The sequence below is a fragment of the Arachis ipaensis genome, chromosome B06 (assembly GCF_000816755.2).
Source record: "Arachis ipaensis cultivar K30076 chromosome B06, Araip1.1, whole genome shotgun sequence".
NCBI classification, from domain to species: Eukaryota; Viridiplantae; Streptophyta; class Magnoliopsida; order Fabales; family Fabaceae; genus Arachis; species Arachis ipaensis.
In genome coordinates this window covers 108,956,641-108,957,017 of record NC_029790.2, presented here as the reverse complement: position 1 = coordinate 108,957,017, position 377 = coordinate 108,956,641, and positions in this window count along the sequence as shown.

Genomic DNA, 377 nt, shown 5'->3' with positions numbered 1-377 from the left:
TTCTACAGGGCCCTGAGCTAAGGTATCACAAATTAGAAAAGTTTACCTACTCCTTAGTAATAGCCTCTCGAAGGCTACGGCCTTACTTTCAGGCTCACACAATAAGAGTCCGCACGAACCAACCCATGAAGCAAATCCTCCAAAAGACGGATATTGCAGGAAGAATGGTCCAATGGGCAATAGAGCTCTCCGAGTTCGACTTGAAGAACGAAACTCGGACGGCGATTAAAGCCCAGTGCCTCGCCGACTTCATTGCAGAATATGCAGGGGATCAAGAGGATAAACCAACTACCTGGGAACTCTACGTGGATGGATCCTCCAATAAAATAGGAAGCGGCGCAGGCATAATATTGGTAGATGAAAGGGGAACCCAGATA